The 14,702-nt window shown below is 46.5% G+C and overlaps 1 protein-coding gene across 2 annotated transcripts in view; it reads left to right on the top strand.

Moving 5' to 3' along the window:
* Positions 1–14,702, top strand: part of LOC142587407 (medium-chain acyl-CoA ligase ACSF2, mitochondrial-like) — a 217,554-nt gene that overhangs the window by 117,254 nt on the left and 85,598 nt on the right. The gene's annotated exons all lie outside the window — the stretch shown is intronic.

Genomic DNA, 14,702 nt, shown 5'->3' on the forward strand with positions numbered 1-14,702 from the left:
GGGATGTCGCTCGATGATGCTCATAACCAAAGTCGGGCGTCCCTCGACGTTTCTTGAGCGCAGCGCACAGAGAAGGCCTCGTTCTCTCGTTCAGGTTCACACAGGACACTGCAAAGTGACTTCGGGAGAGTTCACATTTTTGTTCTCGTTCCCGGCAAGCGTTAGAACTACGCCGAAACTCAACCGCTCAGTCAGCAAGCACGGCACAACCCTCACTAAGCCCTGCCAGGCTCTTTCCCCTTTTATACCACTGCCTAGTTCCTTACAGTAGTCTAGCAGCACTCAGAACGCGTCCACAAATTGGAAAATTGCACTAGAAAGCACATCATCACTTTGAAACACTACACAAAAGCAATATGTTAAAAATCCTGCCTCAGGAAGAAAAACATCAGTAACAAACAATTTTGAGGCTGATTCCTACGTTAGGGGCTTCGACTTAAGCCATCGGCATTACCGTTGAGACTCCCCTTTTTGTAACGCACCTCAAAGGAATATTGTTGCAAAGCGAGGCTCCAGCGCAGGAGGCGGCCATTTTTGGGAGAGATGGTCTGCAGCCATTGGAGAGGGCAGTGATCCGTCTCAATGATAAACCTCGAGCCGGCTAGATAGCATGACAATTTCTGAACGGCCCACACGAGACACGCACACTCTTTCTCGGTGGCGCTGTACGCCTGCTCACGACTGGTCAGCTTGCGACTAGCATACAGGACGGGGTGTTCTACTTCTCCATTTTCCCGTTGGCACAGTACAACGCCCATGCCTCGCTCACTAGCATCGCACTGAACAACGAACCCTTTGGTATAGCCTGGCGATCGTAGCACAGGCTGGCTTGTTAGGGCACTCTTTAGGGCGCTAAAAGCTCTTTCCTTTGTCTAGTCCCAGACGACTGTTTGCGGCTCGGTCTTTCTTAGAGCATCCGTCAGGGGAGCCGCGATATCAGAGTACCTGGGGATGTACCTCTGATAGTAGCCGGCGACACCTAAGAACGACCGAATATCGGTCTTCGTGCGCGGTTGCGGGAAGTCTCGCACAGCGGCTACCTTTATTTCAGAGGGGCGGCGACGACCCCGTCCAATCACGTGACCGAGGTAGACAACCTCGGCCTGTGCTAACTGGCACTTGGGAGCCTTGACTGTCAAGCCCGCTTCGCGCAGGCGGGTTAGCACTGCCCGCAAGTGTGCCATATGCTCAGACCAGGATGCGGAGAATATCGCTACGTCGTCTAAATACGGTAAAGCGAATTCTTGCTGTCCCCGCAACACTTTATTCATGAGGCTTGAAAAACAGTATGGCGCGTTCTTCAAACCAAAACTCAACACTTTAGGACGGAATGTTCCCATTGGTGAAATGAACGCCGCATACCTACTAGCCTCTTCTGTAAGTGGAACCTGCCAATAACCCCTGACAAGATCTAGGGTGGAAATAAACTGAGCGCTACTAACTTTCTCAAGGCGCTCCTCGATGTTAGGGATCGGATAAATTTGATCCTTAGTGATGGAATTAAGCCTGCGGTAGTCGACGCAAGGACGAGGTTCCTTGCCCGGTACCTCAACTAAAATCAAAGGGGAGGTATAATCACTCTCACCAGCCTCAATAACACCGAGCTGTAGCATTTTCTTTACCTCAGCCTCCATAATATCGTGCTGGCGGGGTGACACCCGGTACGCCTTGGATCGTACTGGCTCTGGGGAGGTAAGTTCTATATCATGAGTAAGTACAGAAGTCCTACCAGGCCTCTCAGAGAACAGACCTTGAAACCCTTGTAAGAGCTGGTGTAGTTCGGTTTTCTGCTCAGGCGACAGCGATGCTCTACTGATTAAGTCACTAATGACTTGATCGGTGTGCTTCCTGTTCGTCACTGAGCCTAGTCCCGGAAGCTCGACCGGAAGCTCTTCAGGAACGTTTACCATCATGCACACCACTGCTTCCCTTTGTCTATAAGGTTTGAGCAGATTACAGTGGTAAACTTGCTGTGCTTTCCGCTTTCCTGGCAGACTCACCACGTAGTTAACGTCCGACAGTTTCTGAAAAATCCGTGCTGGGCCCTCCCACTGCACGTCTAGTTTGTTTTTTAGCGATGTGCGCAATATCATGACCTCATCGCCCACCTCAAAACGACGGGCCCTGGCTGTCTGATCATAATAAACCTTGGCCCTCTGCTGGGCCTTTGCCATTGCTTCACCTGACAACTCCAGTGCCCTTCTTAAGCGTTCGAGGAGCCTAAGCACGTACTCCACCACGACTGGGTCGTCGCCCCTGCCTTCCCACGATTCTCGAAGCATGCGAAGCGGAGACCGAAGCGAGCGACCGTACACCAGCTCAGCTGGCGAAAACCCCGTAGCCGCATGCGACGCGGTCCGTAATGCAAACATCACCCCAGGCAGACACAGCTCCCAGTCAGTTTCATGTTCAAAACACAATGCTCTCAACACGTGCTTCATGACGGAGTGGAGCTTCTCAACGGAATTCGACTGGGGGTGGTACACTGAGCTGTGTAACAGCTTTACCCCACAGCTTTCGAGAAAAGTTGTTGTCAAAGCGCTAGTAAACACTGTGCCCTGATCTGATTGGATTTCCGCAGGAAAACCAACTCGCGCAAATATGGACAGTAGTGCATTGACTATTTCAACTGAGCTGAGTTCTTTAAGCGGCACTGCTTCAGGGAACTTTGTCTCTGGGCAGATCACAGTCAAAATGTGTCTGTACCCTGTGGCTGTTACCGGCAGAGGTCCCACTGTATCAATAACGAGCCGTCTAAAAGGCTCCGCAATGATAGGTACCAACTTCAACGGCGCCCTCGATTTGTCCCCTGGTTTGCCCACCCGCTGACAGGTGTCACATGTCTTCACAAAGTGGTCTGCGTCCCGAAAACACCCTGGCCAATAGTACTCTTGCAAGAGACGGTCCTTAGTTTTCTTAACTCCTAGGTGTCCGGACCACGAACCCCCATGCGACAAGCGCAACAGATCCTGACGATAGCATTGAGGAACGATCAGCTGATCGAACTCCACTCCCCTGCGGTCTAGATACTTCCGGTACAGGACCCCACCTCCTTCCACAAAGCGAGCATTTTTCTTGGCGATACCTTCCTTGACAATGCAGCGTATGTTTTCTAGGCTGCCATCCTTTTTTTGCTCGGCTATCAAAGCCGACCGGCTGACTTTTAGCAACCTATTAAGTCCGTCTGACGTAGGCGCGATGAGCAAATCTGCAGATAGCTCTTCTAACTTTCCCGCATCGGGAATTTCCTCTCCAGTATCTGGTGCCTTTAACGTTACAGACTCAATTTTATTCAGTTCGGGCGTGCTCTGAATATCGGCTTGCTGCGCCTCTGACCCTTTTTCATTGTTCGACAACGTCGGCCCCGCAACTACCGCCTTTGCAGCGAGCTCCCGAACCTTCGATCTGGTTAAGGCCTGAACGCTAGCCTCACCAAACAAAAGCCCCTTCTCGCGCAGGAGGTGATCGGACCTGTTCGAAAATAGGTACGGGTACTGGGGGGGGGGCAGCATAGATGACACTGCGGCCTCCGTCTCAAGCGCTCCGAAAGGTCCTTCAATAAGCACTTTTGCTACGGGCAGACACACGCTATGAGCTTCCACGGCTTGTTTGATCCAGGCGCACTCGCCCGTGAACATATCGGGTTCTACGTAGGAGGGGTGAACTACATCCATCGTAGCTGCGGAATCGCGAAGCACTCGGCACTCTTTCCCGTTCACGAGGAGGTCTCGCATGTAAGGCTCGAGAAGCTTCATGTTCTCGTCAGTGCTACATATTGACAAAAACACAACTTTTGTTTTTGTTTCCGGACACTGCGCCGAAAAGTGACCCGGCTTCTGGCACGTATAACACACGCGCGCTTGCCTCGTCTCGAACCGCTTTCTGCGTTCGGCTTCGGCTGCCGCCGTCTCCTTACGTTCGGTTTGCCGCCGTCTCCGCCGTCTCCTTTCATCCGCACTACGTGTGTCGCCCCTTGCTCTCATGGGTGTGAACTTTGGCCTCTCAAACTTGGAGCCAAATTCACCCTTTTGACCGTCCTTAGCTCCGCGAGCGCGACGCGTCACAAACTCCTCGGCTAGCTCAGCGGCTCTAGCCACCGTACTAACGTCTGGCCTATCCAAGACCCAGTACCGCACGTTCTCAGGTAACCGACTATAAAACTGTTCCAGCCCGAAACACTGCAGAACTTTCTCGTGGTCACCAAACGCTTTCTCTTCTTTGAGCCACTCCTGCATGTTTGACATAAGCCTGTACGCAAACTCTGTATATGACTCACTTCTGCCTTTCTCATTTTCCCGAAATTTCCGACGGAACGCCTCCGCTGACAGCCTGTACTTTTTTAGCAGACTCGATTGCACTTTGTCGAAATCCTCTGCCTCCTCTCTATTCAAGCGAGCGACTACGTCGGCCGCCTCGCCGGGTAACAAAGTGAGCAAGCGCTGTGGCCACGTTTCCCGAGAGAACCCCTGCTTCTCGCACGTTCGCTCAAAGTTAACCAGGAACAAACCAATGTCCTCTCCAAGCTTAAACGGCCGCATCAGATCAGTCATTTTGAACAATACTCGTTCTCCTGCACCGTGTGCCTGACTTCCATTACGAGCGCGTTCCATCTCAATCTCGAGACGCTTCATTTCCAACGCGTGTTGACGGTCGCGCTCTTCTTTTTTCTCTTGTTGCTCTCGCTCTTTTTGTTCTTTAAGTTCGCTCTCCTGTCTTTTTGCCATCTCCCTCTCCTCAATGGTCTCAAGGCATTCCGACAGCTCGTCATCCTCAGCTTCTAACTCAAGAATATCCCTTAGCAGTTCTGGTTTTCTGAGTTTGTCCGAGACATCGAGACCCAACTCTCTTGCAAGCTCCAGCAATTTCGGTTTGCGCAACGACTTCAAATCCATGGCTGCTCTGAATGCTGCTTTCTCTACTGCCTATTATTGTCTTGCCGCAAACTAACCCGGGAGCAACGACAACCACAATTACCAGCTCTGTTTCTGACACTAACAAAAGCCTGGCAAAACTCAGAAGAAGAAAGTCCCGCACTCACCAAACCTCGCAGCCAAGAATTCAGCGCAGTCGTTCCGCTGCAGGCAACCAGTCATCACACAGGGCTCGTGGCACTGCTCCCGGATGGTCGTTGTGCTGCTCAGCATACAGTCAACTGCATATCTTCGCTGCTGGCCTCCATTGTCGCGATCTCACCGCTGGCAGACAGTTGTTGGAACCTCAGCGCTGACGCCCGTTGTTGCACCTGGGTCGCAAGCCCCAAGGGTAGCGTTGGCCTGGCGGCCTGGGGCACAACTGGAAGCATCCGAAGGTCCCGGCAAAGCATGAGTCGACTGGTAACAGAACAACTTGTTTATTCAAGCATCGCAAAGAGTGGGCGGTCAGGTCGACCGAAGTAGAGAGACGGGAGTGCACGTTAATCAACAGAAGAAATCGGAGCCTCCCTCGGCGTCCGGGGGCAGCTGCTTTTATACTCTCGCAGTTGAGGGCAAGAAGGAACGCCTCTATAGACGCGCACGTGACTGTGCCGCTCGGGAACATTGGGATGAGTAGGTGACGCATCCGCCGGGCCGGTGCCGCTCGGACCTCCTCGCTTCACAGTTGGGGGAGCTCCTCTCCCCGGCTGCCGCGCTTCGACAAGCGTGGGCACCAACATGCACACACACACACACACGCACACGAAGACACGTGGCATTGGAACATGCCTGGACGCGCTTGGCGGGGAGGCGTAGCGGCGGCGCCGAACGGGCCAAAATGTCTGCCGCTTTGAACGAAGCCCCGGCGTCCGTTGCATCCGCGCCGGCTATACCGCGCGTCGTAGGCGAAACGTAACAGGGCACTTGTCACGGGACACAGTATGTATTCCTTAATTATACGCGCGTGCAATCGCCATCTCCTGCAACAGCACAAGAACCGATATGCCTAAAGTGTAATGGCAGGCCCTCAGAGCACCTTTAGATGTGCATATGGCAATTAGAGCCCTTAAATGCAGTAAAAGACATGCGTAAATTTTTTCGAACTGACTGATTTTTCGGACGTTTTTGCGGCCCCTAGGGAGTCCGAAAAATAGGAAGTTGACTACAACTAAGAGGACGCTTCAAATGGTCTGTGGGTCGAACGCACGACAGAAGGACGACGACAACAGGAAGGAACTACGCATTCAGAAATACAGGAATGGAAGCGTGCCGCTACTTCTCTGAAGGAGCTTGAGCTCAAAAAACTAAGTTTCGGCTGACGTCGAGATGCCGGTGTCCCTCATCTAAACCAAAATAAACTCTTTAAAGCAGGCAAAAGCAACACTGAGGCGTTGTGCGGGTGCTTAGAGCATGTCATAACAGTTGATGTTGGGAATTACGAGCTGTTGAGAGGGAATTTCCCTTGTAACAAAGTTGAAGGTTGAAGATTATTTTCCTTCAAAGATGAAAGAGGGAACTGCGACGAAAGGTGGTAAGCCTGACGAGGTCACAGTTCCCCAAAACTGTTGATACAGCAGTGAACAACACAGAAATAAATATTAACATAGTATGATAGGGAACAAAATACATTGCATCAAACGACAGTATTACCATGAAAAATATTACTTTCGATGCAAAGACAGTGTTCCATAAATCAAAGGGAGTGTATAAACATGGCATGAGGTCGCTAAAGAAAACACACACACAAACAACTAGGCACAAAAACAAGAGATGTTTCGCTAAGTAAAAACAAATTATATGGAGTCAGTACTGATTAGTAACTTTTTGATGTCTTTTTAAATTTGTTCTTAGGGAGATCAAACATGACCCTTAAAATGGGTTATTGAGAACGACTGGAATCTGGTAATCGTGTTTTTGTTTGCCGTAATTGGTCCTCGTTTTAGGGACCAAGTTTCTGTGTTGCCGAAGGGGGTATATAGTAGGAGGGTGGTTTGGAGCAATGAAATACAAACGATTACGATGGATGTACTGTAACAGGCGAAATATGTAAACATGGCTTGCTTTAAGTAAATTATGCTTATGATAGAGTGGTATTGTTAGTAGGCTTGCCGGCCTACCATGGTAACCCTCAATAGCCCGCAATGCCTCCTTTTGCAAAAGCACTAACTTCTGAAAATTACTTAGTGTTGTAGTGCCCCAGACCAGTGCACAATAGGACAATTTGGAAAAAAGAAGTGCGTAGTATATGGACACTTTTAGGGAAACGGGAAAGAGATCGTTGATCCGGTAAAGACAACCAACAGTTTTACTAAGGTCCGTAAGAAGTTTTGAAATATGCGCGTATCATGAAAATGTTCACTAAACCAGACACCAAGAAACTTCTGAGTTGTTACCTGTTACAGTTTTGTGTTCGCGTATATTAGGTTAAGTTTGTAATGAAAAGAGGCATTAATAGGTCTGAAAATTATGTACCTGGTTTTTGACAAGTTCAAACTAAACTTATTCGCCTGCATCCAAGCGTATAATTTTACTAAATAAGCGTTCACGATAGTTTCTAATTCCGGCAGAGTACGTGATGTGAAAAAAATATTTGTATCGTCAGCATAAATAAATAAATCTGGAGAATCAGGTATGTTACAGATGTCGTTTATATAAAATAAAAACAAAAGTGGACCTAATATAGATCCCTGCGGAACCCCTTGGTTAATGCGCAAACGGTTCGAAACAAAATTATTCCATTTAACGTATTGTATTCTGTTACTTAGGTAACTTTTCAGCAGGTTCAGAGGTATTCCGCGTATCCCGTAACGGTTCAGTTTACTCAAAAGAATTTCGTGCTGTACGCAGTCAAATACTTTCCGGAGGTTTAAGAACAGACCGAGAGTGTATGCTCTGGATTCAATGTTGTCAATGACCTTTTCTTTAACGGCGAGTAAAGCTTGCTCAGACGATTCATTTATCAAAAAGCCATACTGAGAGGGGTTAATTATGTTATGAGCGCTAAAGAACTTTTCTAATCTGCTATAATTACTATTACTATTAGTTCGGGACTCATACCTATGAGCTTGCTACCAGTTTATAGAAATAGCTCATATACTAAAAGAATTGCTTCAGTATGCATCTATTTTTTATCGTATTTGAAAGTTTTCAAGCAGATTTGCAATGGGTTTTAGTATTTTTTCGAAGATATCTTATTCACAGTGCATTTTGCTTGCCCCTCTCTTGTTTTTTTTCTTTATGAATAAAATAAACACTACTCCTTACTATTCAAACTTGATTAAGTCGCTATTCGAAAATGATAAAGATGTAGTATTTATTTTTTAACTTGAATTACTAGGGAGGGACAGCATCAGGCAACATGGCGTCAGCCCGTCTTGACATAAAACAAAGTTCTGTGTCACTCAGGAAATTTTGCAGAGGCACTCAGGGAAAAGCTGGAAAACTCGGAGAATTTGGAAATGTCATCCTGGAAGAAACCTTGTCTAGATTAATATTGGCCATCTGGCGTTCTTTAACTTAAGCCTAAATCTATGTACATCGGTGCTATTATTGCATTTCTCTCCCATCGACTTACCGCTGTCGTGGCCGGGATTCGATCCCTTGACCTTGTGCTTAGCAGAACAACACAAAAGCCACTAAGCAACCCCGACGAGTCCTTACTTATTAAGGTCTTTACCATGGCAACAAGTAGGTTGCTACAAATATCTCGGTTTGACCCTGACTCCTAACCTATCATTGAAGCGTCATACTGACATTGTTTGATGACCTTCTTTCCGCAAGCTGTGTGTCCTGTAACATAAACATGAAACTGTTCCTACAAATGATAAAGTCCTCTGCTACACTGCTCTTGTGCTACCAAATATGGAATATGCGTGCATTATTTGGGACCCTTATATAAGTGTAACATTGATAATCTTGAACGTATGCAGAGAAAAATTGTAAGGTTTATATTAACAGATTTTGCGGCTTATACTCACCCTCCACTTTAATGGAAACTAATAGTACACCACCATAACATGCACGAAGGCAAAAATTTATATTGGAATTTCTTTTCCATCTTTTGAATAACAAATTAGCTCTAGACTTGTCACCGTATTTATCACGCTTAACTAGACGTCCACCCGACACCACACACAAAAGGCGCAATCAACAGATTTTGCTCAGAGGGATTTGTTTATCTTTTCTTTTTCAAGGACCAGCCATGATTGAAATTTCATTACTGAAGCAAATGACCAGACTGTCAAATAATATTTTTGAGCCTTCGTCGGTGTTGTTTTGTTGATGTTTCTTGTTTTATCTGCTTTTGTTTCCAATTATACTGTCCACCCAAGTGGGACCTTGAGTCGGCAGTATGGCATGAGAAAATATATTAATGCGTTATTTAAGTAGTGTCGTTACACAGTCAATGCTACAAAGTCAGCTTTAACCCGCCGTCGTTGCTCAGCGGCTATGGTGTCGGGCTGCTGAGCACGAGGTCGCGGGATCGAATCGCGGCCACGGCGGCCGCAGATCAATGGAGGCGAAGTGTGAAAACACCAGTGTACTTAGATTTAGGTGCACATTAAAGAACCTCAGGTGGTCAAAATTTCCGAAGGCCTGCACTACGGCGTGCCTCATAATTAGAAAGTGGTTTTGGCACGTAAAACCCCACAATTTAGTTAAGGTCAGCTTCAGACCGAGCAACAACAGCGGTATCCCCCACTTTCTTTCAGATAAGTACTTTCCCATTAGTGCACAATGCAAATGCATAACCTGATCGTTTAGCCCACTCTCTGCACTTCGACAGCAGATCACGGGACCGCTTTGCCATGTTTTTTGAAATGAAAACACTGGTTTTGACGAGCCTCAAGGCCCTCCTGCCTGCTAGCAGTTTGTATCGTACGTCCTGTGGTCTGAGTCCAACAAGAATACCAGGATTTTTTTCCATCTTCAATGGCTGTCTGTGCACCGCGACCACGTCTTGATTATCTAAATTGGGAAGGCGGAGTTTACCCGCAATTTAATTAATTTTTCTCTGCAGATTTTCAGGTTTTGTCTTCGAGATGTCATGAAACTCGAGGCTTAGCGGCCGATTCCGCAGCTCCGTCACCAATTTCTGCTTGCCCTTCAGCTAATATTTTCGCCTCGCTGGCCTATTCTAGGCTAAGCACTCGCACTTTCAGTTGCTTAGTCTCTTTCCTGAGTAATCCGCCCCATGTCAATGTTGCGGCCACACGAATTTTGCGGCCCCACGAATGTTGCAGCTCTACCCATGTTGCGGACCAACAATGACATAAAGCCGCCAATGATTTTCGCAGTGGAAGCATGGTGAATATATTGCTTCTCTGTAGCTACACTCAATTTGGTACTCCTGCATAAGCTTCTGGTAACCTTTCAGAGACTCTGTTAAGTGCTTTTGCTGAGTAAGGATCAACTCAGATGGAAACAGACATGAGTGCGTCGAACATCTGAACGAATCATCCACTCTGCCTTCTTTTCCTCAGAGTCCGAATAACACCTAAAATTTTCAGGGATACTAAACACTAATCTACCTCTGAAGCGGAAGAAGGCCGAAAAATTTTGATCACACCAAAGCTTTCCTTTCGACAACTTTTCACCATGACCAACTATTAGAAAACATTCAAGGTGAAATGTACAATGACAACCTTTTTATTTGTATACAGGGTGTCCGACATAACTTTAGCAAAGAATTTAATATGAAAGGTGCGTCGAAGCGAATTGAACGGAAAGCATACTATTCGCCATTCATTGCCATTTGTTGGGCGTGTTGGTAAACTGAAAGCATATTTAGCGCCAGCAAACAAGCGCATTGCGGTGTCGTCTCCCTTCCGTCCTTGTTTGCTGGCGCCAAATATGCTTTCTATTCGCCATAGCCTACAGTAACTCAGACAAGGTTTTTGTTTTCCCCATAACTTACCAATTAAGTAACTTTAATTACCCAACATTTTATTATTGGCTGAGGACCCGAAGTATGATACGCAGATTTGTAGAGCACCTTCAGATACCACCGATCGAGTTGTTTACGATACGTCTCACGTAGTCCTATTTTCCGCATTGCGAAGAAGGCCTGCGAAATATGAAAAAAAAAGCAACGTGATGGAGCGCTTGCGCAGTGGTATCGTGCTGCTGCAGAAAATGCGTGCTGCTAGCCGCGCCCTGCGGATGAGATAAAGAACGCCCCGCTGCTTCCTCGTCGCCAGTGGCGATGCAGCCGACCTTGTTCACAGAACGCACGCTTGACAGCAGCACAATCATCATCATCATCAGCTTTTCTTATCCCTTAACGTTACACCTATCATTCTTTTTTCCATAGCTCGTTGCGTCGTCCTCAATTTGAGCAGAACCCTTTTCGTAAGCCTCCAGGTTTCTGGGCCGTAGTTGAGTACTGGTAAGACACAGCTGTTATATACTTTTCTCTTGAGGGATAATGGCAACCTGCTGTTCATGATCTCAGAATGCCTGCCAAACGCACCCTAGCTCATTCTTATTCTTCTCTACCTCTCCTAAGTAGATGTATTCCGTTACCACTTGCAGTGCCTCGCTGCCTATTGTAAATTGCTGTTCTGTTCCGAGACTGTTAAACATTAATTTAGTTTTCTGCAGATTAATTTTTAGACCCACTCTACTGCTTTGCCTCTCCAGGCGAGTGAGCATGAATTGCAATTGGTCCCCTGAGTTACTAAGCAAGGCAATATCATCAGCGAATTGCAAGTTACTAAGGTATTCTCCATTAACTTTTATCCCCAATTCTTCCCAATCCAGGTCTCTGAATACTTCCTGTAAACACGCTGGGAATAGCATCGGAGATATTGTATCTCCCTGCCTGAAGCCTTTCTTAATTGGGATTTTGTTGCTTGCTTTATAGAGGATCGGTGGCTGTGGAGTCGCTATATATATCTTTCAGTATTTTTACATACGGCTCGTCTACACCCTGATTCCGTAATGCCTCCATGACTGCTGAGGTTTCGACAGAATCAAACGCTTTCTCGCAATCAATGAAAGCTATATATAAGGGTTGGTTATATTCCGCATATTTCTCTATCACCTGATTGATAGTGTGAATATGATCTATTGTTGAGTAGCCTTTACGGTATCCTGCCTGGTCCTTTGCTTGACAGAAGTCTAGGGTGTTCCTGATTCTATTTGCGATTACCTTAGTAAATAGTTTGTAGGCAACGGACAGTAAGCTGATCGGTCTATAATTTTTCAAGTCTTTGGCGTCCCCTTTATTATGGATTAGGAATATGTTAGCGTTCTTCCAAGATTCCGGTATTCTCGAGGTCATGAGGCATTGCGTATACAGGGTGGCCAGTTTCTCTAGAACAATCTGTCCACCATCCTTCAGCAAATCTGCTGTTACCTGATCCTCCCCAGCTGCCTTCCCCCTTTGCATACCTCCCAAGGCTTTCTTTACTTCGTCCGGCTTTACCTTTGGGATTTCGAATTCCTCTAGACTATTTTCTCTTCCATTATCGTGGTGGATGCCACTGGTACTGTATAAATCTCTATAGAACTCCTGAGCCACTTGAACTATCTCATCCATTTTAGTGATGATATTGCCGGCTTTGTCTCTTAACGCATACATCTGATTCTTGCCAAATCCTAGTGTCTTCTTCACTGTTTTTAGGCTTCCTCCGTTCCTGAGAGCATGTTCAATTCTATCCATATTATACTTCCTTATGTCAGCTGTCTTACGCTTGTTGATTAACTTCAAAAGTTCTGCCAGTTCTATTCTAGCTGCAGGGTTAGATGCTTTCATACATTGTCGTTTCTTGATCAGATCTTCAGTCTCCTGCGATAGTTTGCTGGTATCCTGCCTAACGGAGTTACCACCGACTTCCATTGCACACTCCTTAATGATGCCCACAAGATTGTCGTTCATTACTTCAACACTAAGGTCCTCTTCCTGAGTTAAAGCCGAATACCTGTTCTGTAGCTTGATCTGGAATTCCTCTATTTTCCCTCTTACCGCTAACTCATTGATTGGCTTCTTGTGTACCAGTTTCTTCCGTTCCCTCTTCAGGTCTAGGCTAATTCGACTTCTTACCATCCTTTGGTCACTGCAGCGCACCTTGCCGAGCACGTCCACATCTTGTATGATGCCAGGGTTAGCGCAGAGTATGAGGTCTATTTCATTTCTAGTCTCGCCGTTCGGGCTCCTCCACGTCCACTTTCGGCTATCCCGCTTGCGGAAGAAGGTATTCATTATCCTCAGATTATTCTGTTCCGCAAACTCTACTAATAACTCTCCCCTGCTATTCCTAATGCCTATGCCATATTCCCCCACTGCCTTGTCTCCAGCCTGCTTCTTGCCTACCTTGGCATTAAAGTCGCCCATTAGTATAGTGTATTTAGTTTTCACTCTACCCATCGCCGATTCCACGTCTTCATAGAAGCTTTCGACTTCCTGGTGATCATCACTGGATGTAGGGGCGTAGACCTGTACAATCTTCATTTTGTACCTCTTATTAAGTTTCACAATAGCACAATACCACTGCGCAAACGCTCCGCCACGTGGCTTTTCTCATATTTTTCGGGCTTTCTTTGCAACCCGGCAAAAAGGACTCAACTCGAAAAAAGGAAACGACTAGATGGGTGGTATCGGAAGGTGCTCCACAAATCTGAGTATCATACTTGGGGTCCTTTGCCAAAGTTAGAAATTTGGGTAATTAAACTTACTTAATTAGCAAGTTGTGGGGAAAAACATTGAGTTACTGTAAGCTATTGCAAATAGTATGCGTTCGGTTCAATTCACTTCCGACGCACCTTTCATATTTATATTCTTAGCTCAAGTTATGTGGGATACCCTTTATATTGGTACGTATATGATAGATGCCCAAGAAAGCAATCTAGCGAGAGAAAACTAACGCATGAATACTGCCCTTTAGACGAAGCTGTGAATTGAAAGCCAACCAGCGCTTGGACACAAAACGGGGAGTATGGTAAATAACCATAAAATGCAATCGCACTTTTTGACAGCACCCGCTGCTTTTACATCCCATCATCGTATACTCTAAAGTACACAGTGGTGCTCGTATTGGCTCTGGTATGTCCTCTAGCATACGTGGCAAGCGTAAAATATGACTATGTGTCACGGCGAATAAGCGTGATTATGGGTGCGTCTCACAATTTGAATTACGAAACCATTCACGAATGTTCTCTCACAGCAAATGCGTTTTGTGGCTGTGCGTTGGATCAGAACATTTTTTTAGTTGAAGCGACCACCCGTAGAAATCCAATGCAGATATCTCAATATGGTCTGTGTCCTTGGAACTCATTGACTGCACTAGTATGCTGGCGGACTGAATAGATAAATTAAACACTTACTCAAGTAAGTCGTAAAAGCAATTCCTTTACTAGGGCTAATTACTTCTACTATGTGAACGCCGCCGCAGTGGTAAGAAACTGAAATTGGCATCGCCTGGTAATGGCGTCCACTATAGGTACTCTTGATCTGTTTTGAGGGGCGCATTTCCCACAACTATCCTTCTTTTTATCTCTGCATTTTTTCATGCTAAGTAGAGTGAAGCGCATGCAGCATATCTTCCGTGTTGGATGCGTTCGAAAACTTTCTCATATTATGGGCTTTCGACTGCGGTGTGACGTACGAAGCATATCACACCGGAGATTTGTGCGAGGTGGCGGACATGTATTCCAGAACGGCCTTCACTTTTGCTTAGATTGTACTTGTACGTGTACTTAGATTTAGGCGCACGTTAAAGAACCCCAGGTGGTCGAAATTTCCGGAGCCCTCCACTACGGCGTGCCTCATAATCACAAAGTGGTTTT

This window comes from Dermacentor variabilis, chromosome 7 (genome assembly GCF_050947875.1).
Source record: "Dermacentor variabilis isolate Ectoservices chromosome 7, ASM5094787v1, whole genome shotgun sequence".
NCBI classification, from domain to species: Eukaryota; Metazoa; Arthropoda; class Arachnida; order Ixodida; family Ixodidae; genus Dermacentor; species Dermacentor variabilis.